General features: G+C 32.3%; 1 long non-coding RNA gene across 1 annotated transcript; it reads right to left on the bottom strand.

Moving 5' to 3' along the window:
* Positions 1 to 3,435: 3,435 nt before the first annotated feature.
* LOC118489068 lies at positions 3,436 to 8,205 on the bottom strand. The gene is made up of 2 exons (XR_004886059.1): positions 7,845 to 8,205; positions 3,436 to 3,635 (listed from the first exon to the last, which is right to left on the bottom strand). It is a non-coding gene; the product is annotated as an uncharacterized LOC118489068 (long non-coding RNA).
* Positions 8,206 to 8,561: the final 356 nt, after the last annotated feature.

Consider the following 8,561-nt stretch of genomic DNA (forward strand, 5'->3'; position numbering starts at 1 on the left):
TGAGTATAAATTGATAAATACAATTAAATTGATAACTTTATAAATTAAGTATTGTTAAATACTTGATAAAGAATTAAATCATTTGACTTAGTTGAACATCATCACCTTCCTCATATTTACATTGCTTTTCCATTTCAAGTTCTCCGTAACCGATTACTTGATTGACTTTTATAATTAAGTCATTATTATTTGGTTTAGTAATTGCTAAACATCATACAAATAAGGTTACAACCTTTTTTACAATTTTATCAGATAGATAGTTGATGAACATCATATGAAATAAAAATAAAAATAATAATAATAATAATAATAATTAAATATAAAAAACTTAATCAACGTTATTATGAATTTAATTATAACTATAAATGGTTTTAAAACTTAAAAGATGCTAACCAATTAGAAACGAAAATTACTAAAAGGTAATTTCATGGGGTATTATTATCTATAATACCTAATAATTGCAACAATAATGATTAAATAATGAACTTAATTACAGATGGTTTAAAACTCAAAAGAATGCTCTTTGCATCTTACCTCAAGTCTCATGGAATAAGGTTCAAATGATAACCATTGCATAATTAGGAACCACTTTTTAGCCCTTGGATCGTATTTTGATGGTTGAGACCTTTAAGTGCAATATCTATATCTCTAAGATGATAATGTATGGTAATGAAGATTTGGAGCAGGTAAAAACAGTCAGAATTTTTCCTTTTATAAATTCGATTCGATTCGTGAGTGTTAGTGTGTGTGTTTATATTGATTAGGGTTTCATCAAATGCAATGTGAGGGTTTCCAATCGGTGTTTATACAAATAATATAGAACCCAATTTTTATGTATGTGTATGTAGTGTGTAGTATGGGGTCTTGCTTACCTCATTCAAGGAATAACAATGAAAGACAGGGGTCATTGATTTCGAAAAACTCCGCCCCTTTGTTCGCCTTCTTCCTGATTTTAAGTTACGGTGAGTCAATTTCCTTTTTTCTGATTCTAATCGATTAAGAACTATACGTGATTAACCAACGAATTGTGGTAGATTTTATGTTTCTATTGCAGTATTTGGATTGAATTGACTGTTGCAATTTAATAATCGTCAGTTATAGTTCGTTTTTTGAATATAGAGAAACACTGACTTATTTAAGGTGCTTGATTTGGGTGAATAGTAGCAATATAAACTGCTATTGTAATTTGGTGTGATATTCAATTCAATATCAGCAACCTAATCAAATTGTTCCCTAAACATAGAGTAAATGTGTTCACCAGCAAGGTAATAATATGTACTAATTTTCAATTATAAGAGACTTCTAATAAGGAAATATAGCTATTAGGTTATGTCAAGGTAAGCATAGTTTATAAAGAATATGTTGCAGAATAAAGTTAATACAACATTTTAGTAATAAATAATAAACTGCTTTCTTATCTATAAAAGGGAACAAAACCTGCAATTTGACTTTTAGATGTCAAAACTAAATTTATATGTATATGTGTATGTAGTATAATATATATATTTAACATCTATTTTACACCATCTAAAACAATGAAAAAGAAAAAATAAAAATAAAAAAAATTTGAAAACTGTGACGTCTTTTGAAGAGGGTTGAGAAACCACACGTCCATAGAATTGAAGTTTTGTGAGACCACATGTGGTGGGGCGCAAACCTCTCTCAAAGCGTCTTAAAAACGCGGGGGAACACTGTACCCTCGGGCGTTTTGGGCCTTTTTTTGACTGGTAGTGCTACCACAAAGCGCCGAACGAGGAGTGGACTTTGGTCAAAATAACCATGGTCAAACGGCTAACTTTAAAAAAAACCGGTTTTTGTTTTAAAAATCTATACTATATTCGCACTTTCGTACCGTGTCACGCACTATCTATATCAGTCGTCGTTCCAGGAAAAAACAATAACTATCATGCATGTCGTGCATCGCACGGGTGTTCCCCCTAGTATAATATAATATGAAGTGTAATAATATATCAAGACATAAATTCAGTAAAAGGAATATATCCTTCATATGTTTGTTTTTTTCTTTCTAAAATATATATGCAAAAATACCTTTTTAATTTGCCAAGGAAAAAGTGGCATTGGTTGTAATTCACAAAAATCAGAAAGGTAAAACAGTCGTTTTACATAATCGTTTAAAGGTCTAATCAAATAGCACTACTGACTCAACAATTTCTGGCTTAGAGTTTTTGCACATTTAATTTAATTAAAATTGTTGCCTAGTAATTCAAAACAATCATATGATACTCGATTAGTTATTTTCCAGACCTTTATACTTGGAGCATCCACAATAACAAATAGAGTAAACTGTCATTTTGGTCCCTATGGTTTGGGCACTTTTGTCATTTTAGTCCAAAACTCAAACTTTTTACATCTGGGTTCCTGTGGTTTGCATTTTGTTGCCATTTTAGTTCAAAATTTAGAAACCCTATTTTTTGATTGTTGCAACCTCCTATTTTATCTTTTAGTTCAGGGGCATTTTAGTCTTTTTGCTTTTCATTTATCATTTTCTTAATTTAAATATATATATATATATATATATATATATATATATATATATATATATATATATATATATATATATATATATATATATAGGGGAAGGATAAATCGAAAACCCACTCCAGTTGACTAAACCCTGAAAACCCAATAACAACCATTGATTAAACAAGATGAATGGTTGTGATCCATTTGGAGTAAAAGTAATCACACTTTTACTAAAATAATAACAATAAGGACAGACAAGGGTATTTTCGGCATTGAGGACAAAATTTGATTCTTTTGAAAAAAGTGTAATTATGATGATTTGAAATTGTCAGATTACAAAAAAATGGTTCTTGAGAAATGTCATTTTCCCAATGTAAAATAATATCAAAAAAAGGTAGAAAGTACAAATTCATCTTTCCCTAGAACTGAAAAACCTCTTTCTCTCTCATAGTTGTTTTCAAACCTACACCATAATTCATCTTTCCTATTCTCTTTCTCTAGTATCGACACTTTTTGTTTTCATTTTCAAATATATATGTAACACTTAATTCAAAATTTAAAACCTACTGCATTTATTTTATATACATAATAAAAACTTGAACAATATATGTAAATAATTACAAACAATAAAGTCATTTTTATCCAATGTTTGCATGAATCTTGATCCATATCTTCATAATCACTTACATCACTACACCAACATTATTTCTGTAACATAAAAAAATGTAACAGGCAATTTTGTTTTGATTGTTACATTTTTTATGTAACACAAAAAAATGTAACTGGTATTATTTATGTAACACAAAAAAATGTAATATGCATTTTTCTTCGATTGTTATATTTCTAACACCCGGTTACATAGTGTTACATAAAAAATGCCTAGATCTTGGAATTTCATAACTAAGATGCAAAGAATTGTTATGAGAATTATTAAATCAAAAATATAACATGTACATAAAAAATATCACTTCATTAACAAGAATCCAATACATAAGAACTTAAATCAAATTGTTTCATATCTAAAAACAAATTTTACACAAAAAAATGAAAAAATCAGTAATAAAAAACAACATATCCAGAAAACAAGAACTAAATGCTTCAGATCTAAAACATCGAACCGTCATATGAACCACACCATGCTTCACGTCACTCTACAAAAATCAACAAATTTATCAAGAGAAAAACTACAATTAATAACAATAAACAAGAAAGTAACTTCGATTTTAATTCAATAAACAAGAACTTAAATCAAATTGTTTCGATTTGTTTAGATCTTAAACAAATTTTTACAAAAAAAAATTTATAAAATCAATAATAAAAAGCATAAAAGGTGTTACATATATCATCTATTTATGTTTTTTTAGAATTTTTAAATATGTAACTAACAAAACATATTAGAATTGTTACATTACTAAAACCCAGCTATGTTGGGTTACATAAAGATGTTACACAAAAAAAGTGTAACATAACCAAAGTGTAACACCTCGAAAAATTTCGTCCAATAATGTCTTGACACGTGTCATAAGGTTCCGTTATGTGAAAACATACTTTAGAGGGACTAAAAGTGGCAAACAGTGAAAACTATGGAACGTAAGGGTCCAAAGTGTCAACAATGGATAAATAGGCTCTATGATAACCCCACATAATGTTTATAACCTTTAACGGATGGTTCATGGATCATACGACGCGGAAATTGCACAAAAGTGAAGTATTATAAACTATAGGGGCCAAAAGTGTCAACATGTTTAATTTATACCTCTGAGTGAACTTTTGGCAGACCCGAAGCTTTGTATAGCTAAAATATACTCACTAGAATATGTGGTAAAAATTTCGTGAAGTTTCGTCAACGTATGAGAAAGTTATGGCCAAAACCGTACTTAAGGGACTAAAAGCGTCAACGTCGAATTTCATGGCTTTTCGGTTGAGCGCAAAGTTATCCGAGGACATTACCATGTTGGTAAAAGTCCTAAGGTTCTTAGAAACCAAGTTTGGGGGTTTACGGGTCGAGAAAAATAGCCGAAACATCGCGTACAAGTTCAGGGGTCAAAGCTGTCAACATTTGAAAGTTGTTTGGCTGAAACAGGGGTCAGGCGACCCTCCTGGGAAGGCCCAAGCGGGCCGCGTGGGTTGCCCAGCGACCAGAATTCGTAATTTGGTTGATTTGAGTCCGAATTTGAGTGCTTTACAGTTGTATCTTGCCTCCAATTAGCCCAATAACATGCCATGCATGCCTACAACTACAGGAACCTCGAATTTGCACCTTTAAATCAGATCATTGATCATTTCTTGATCATTTTTCATTGTAACCAAGTGCTCTCAATATTCAAGAACTTCAAGCAAGCTTTCTGGAGGAAATCTGAGCAACAAGGCCGACTTCTAGTGTCCACTAAACATCTATAGGACTCTTGTAAGCCTTCAATTCGTTCTTTAATCCGTTCATGTTGTGTTTATTGATAAAAGTCAAACTGGGTGTTCATAACCTTTGACTTTCTGATTAAACGGATTTCTTTCAGTAATATCTCGAATTGAAACTTGTTATAGATTGGTATTTATGTGGGAAACAAACCCTCTAAAGGGTACTAACTGATTCCCACTACATGCATGCTTAATGTCGAGTCAAACCTATTTCTAAAAAGTCAACAGAAGTGATTTTTGTGAAAAATGACATGATTAATGATATAGATGACATGCAACCTGATTGATCATTGAAAATAACTTGTAATATATATATAAATGTGTTTTAATCATCACCAACTCGACAATCTATAGTATAGCCACGAATCGGAACCGAAAGTCTTGTAAAACGATTATTTCGTAGACTATCGATTCGGATTCATACATGCATGTTCGAGATCTGTATTGGAAAGTATTTTTGACTATTTTTATTTTAGTTAAACTTTCTGGAATTTTCTTTGATTGAGTCCATGCTTAGCCTATTCGAATGCTTGTTTCCGGTTTATGCATAAAGTTGACTATTTTGCCCTTTTTTTGATTTAAAACGGGATTTTTGGAAAAGTGAAAGGATAGAAATCTTTATTTTTAATATATAGACTTACACCGAAAATTTCGGATCAGTTGGTGGTCCAGATTGTGAGTTATGGCCATTAGCGTAAAACTATATTATAAATTTACATAAACGGTCCTTTTCGCGTAGAACCCGTTTCTGGCCACGTTTTGATACGAAACTTTTTACCAACTGATTATATATAATATTCTGGGAATTTTGATGATTTTTAATTAATTTTTGGCTGAACGGATCCTAGATCACCTAGCCATTTCGGCTTATGTCGGTTTTGACCGTTTTAGCCATAAAATGAGTTTTACACATCCTTTTGACCCGAAACCTTTTTCTACTGATTTTATATGATGAATAAATTATTTTAAGTATTCTGGAAATATAAAAATCTCAGATTTTATTTGAAAACCCGAAAACGCCCTTGAATCGCATATTTAGCGTTTTAAGCGCATAGTAAGCGTTATACTTGTTTTAAACCTATAAGACTTATACCTACTGATGTAAATTACATATTTTCATATAATAACAGTAAGTATAATATTTTGAACTCAGGTTTCCAGTTTTGGCATTTTTAGCCCTTGTGAAATTACTAAATTGCCCCTACGGTGCATAGTTTGGTTTTAAATGATAAATTTGATAAATGGGTCATACCCTACTGATATAATATGTTATATTAAGTATATTTACTGTATGAACCAGACCCGAAACTCAGATTTCTAATTTTACCCTTTTATTATCTTTTAAATGACCAAAATGCCCTTCTAAGGCATAAATTGGGTTTAAAATTATTCCGGGCAATATAGAACATAACTTACTGATTTAATATCATATTTTAAGCATATTACATCAGGGAACTTGCATTTGAATCATTTGGCTACCCGTATCGCCCTTTTCGCGTTCGGTTCGGTTTACGTAACTAGTTTGCGTAAATTGACCAAAACGGGTCAAACGATATCATTTTTATTTCAAAATCCAGAATGTATTTAGTATACCCATATTATACAAGTATTCAAACTTGTCGGGCCTAAATCACATTCTATCCGGTCTTTCGCTTAATCGTACGTAAACCGTATCATTCCTAAAACTAACCGGTCAAAGCTTAGGCTTAAATAAAAAGGCCGTTAGGAATCTAATAGGTTAATTATAAACCTTGTTCCAGATTAGGAAGCCTGGTAAAAGCTATCAACACTTATCATTTGTGACTTATACTTGCTCAGGTAAATACATTTTGACTTATTTTCCCTATACGGGCTTGGGGTACGGTATTTAAAATACCGCTTGATCGGGCGCACAAGTCCTGCGCCCTATGGGTGTACAGTCTTGAATAGCTTGTGTGATTTCGTTTAAACAGTCTTGTCTTACTTAAAGGCTTTGGGGGGTTATTGACCATGTCCCGGATATCCTTGGCATTATCTTACGAGATGGCCACGACCAGAGCACGGGGTGTAGGCGTACACCCGTCGTGTATAACTCTTTAATGTGGTGTGTCAATTAAATCTCTAGCCCGGACAGTAGATCCCGGGCCACCAGAGATACGAGTGCATGTAAATCGTTAACAAGTTTATATTATATAATTATCCCAAGTTAATAAAAATATTTATGCCTTGTGCATTTAAATAAATTTTTAATCATTTTCAAAATGAGTCAGTTGATTTGTATTTACCAGTGTAAACTGACGTATTTTCCCCAAAAGATTAAGTGCAGGTACTACACGAAAATAGGCTGGCTGTTTCCTAAAGAGCGTCCACAATAGTCTCGCAAACTCGGACGACAATTATCTGTTGAACTATTTTATCTTATTTTATTTGATCCGCCTGTGGATCCATTTCAACGACTGTGATATTTATTATTACACCTTATTTAAAAGTTGAAATGTTTCTATTCTGCTTCCGCTGTGCATTATTATATTGTGTCGATTGTCTATGACGATGCCAACTACGTCACTGTACCCCACACCGGGCCCACCGGTGACACGTGGAAATTCGGGGTGTGACACAAAGACCATGTTACTTTCTGTTAAATAAAAATATTACATTATTATGACCCAATTGTTACACTCACACAAATCCCTTTGACCTGTGTAAACTAACACATTTGTTTCATCTAACAAAATTTACTCTATCTTTATTATACAAAACCCACCTTGTTATTTTTTTGTAACAACAAAACTCACTTTGTTTCATGATTGTATCAAGAGGACCTTTTAGATCTGGAACACAAAAAATTGCAAATCTAGAGGACCTTTTAGATCTGGAACACAAAAAATTATGAATCTGAAAATTACAAAAAATGTTGGAGATCTATAAAACACAAAAAAGGAAGATCTACAAAAACACAAACATACTTATTGATCTGGGGGATCTTTTAGATCTGGAACATCTTCAACATCTTTTGGATTATCTTCAACATTGAACCGTCATCTGAAAAACATCATCTTCAATATCGAACATCTTCAACCGGATCTGGAGCATCTTTTGGATCTGGTTGCATCTTCCCGAAGCATCTTCAACCGGAGCATCTGGAGTTTTTTTTTAATTCGGAGTATCTTTTTTGTTAGGAGCATTTGGAGTTATGGTGGTTGATTATGAAGGATTTTGATAAGAAGAAGAATTTTTTGTTTAAGATCTGGAAAATGGTTATCCTAAGAGAGAGAGAAAGAGAGAGAGAAGTGTGTGGGATGAGATAGACATGTGTGATGTTGATGAAGGGATGTCAACAAAAAAAAAAAGCTTCTCCTTGTCTAGTGTAAAATTCCAAAATTGCCCTTTATCTCATATTTGACATAAATGGCGTGGATGTTTCTAGTCCACACAATTGGGTTTCTTGGGTTTAGTCAACTGGAGTGAGTTTTCTCCTTATAATTAGCCTATATATATATATATATATATATATATATATATATATATATATTAATATACACACATACATATACAATCTAATTTGCAGTTCATCTTCATCATCGACTTCAGCTCTCTCTCTCTTCTCTGAACCACCACCACCCCCACCACCGCATCATCCCCACCACCACCATCCCACTGCCGCCAACACCATCATCCCCGTG

This window comes from Helianthus annuus, chromosome 17 (assembly GCF_002127325.2).
Source record: "Helianthus annuus cultivar XRQ/B chromosome 17, HanXRQr2.0-SUNRISE, whole genome shotgun sequence".
Taxonomy (NCBI): Eukaryota; Viridiplantae; Streptophyta; class Magnoliopsida; order Asterales; family Asteraceae; genus Helianthus; species Helianthus annuus.